This window comes from Solanum tuberosum, unplaced genomic scaffold (assembly GCF_000226075.1).
Source record: "Solanum tuberosum cultivar DM 1-3 516 R44 unplaced genomic scaffold, SolTub_3.0 scf00086, whole genome shotgun sequence".
In the NCBI taxonomy this organism is placed as follows: Eukaryota; Viridiplantae; Streptophyta; class Magnoliopsida; order Solanales; family Solanaceae; genus Solanum; species Solanum tuberosum.
The window spans coordinates 1,219,701-1,220,377 of record NW_006239010.1 but is presented as its reverse complement, the minus strand read 5'-3'; positions in this window follow the sequence as shown (position 1 = coordinate 1,220,377).

Below are 677 nucleotides of genomic sequence, written 5' to 3'. Positions count from 1 at the left end.
AACATTCAGACAAATTACCAAACGCCTTCCCCAATGTACCAAACCCCAGCTCCACTTTACCAAAATACCCCCTCGAACTACCAAGCTCCACAACCAAACTACCAAACCAACTCATATCCCAGATATCAAGCCCCCCGTCCGAATGCTCTAAATTATCGCCAAATGCCTCCCCCTCAACAAGGCAATTATGATCCCTCCCATCCTAGATTTGAGAAGAAGCTTGCTAGAACTTTCACTCCGCTTATTGATAGCCGAACAAAGCTGTTCGAGCGATTAATCGCGGCAGGATATATTCATCCAGTAGGTCCCAAGCCGGTTGACACTAGCTCAAAGTTTACAGACCTGATCAGAGGTGCGCGTATCACTCCAACAGTATTGGACATGATACCGAGGACTGTATCAACCTGAAACATAAGATCCAAGACCTGATTGACCAGAATGTGGTCTCTCTTCAGACAGTCGCGCCTAATGTCAATAGTAATCCTTTGCCAAATCACGGAGGCGCCATTATCAATATGATAGAGGCAGATGAAGACTAGTGCGTGACGAAGACAATAGTTCTGATTGCTCCTGATGAACTGGAAAAGGTGGTAGCCTCGTTGAGCATTAGAGAGAAGAAAGAGTTTGTGATTCTGACACCCGAGAAGGCTGTTGCCTTGGTGCCACGAGAAACTCTT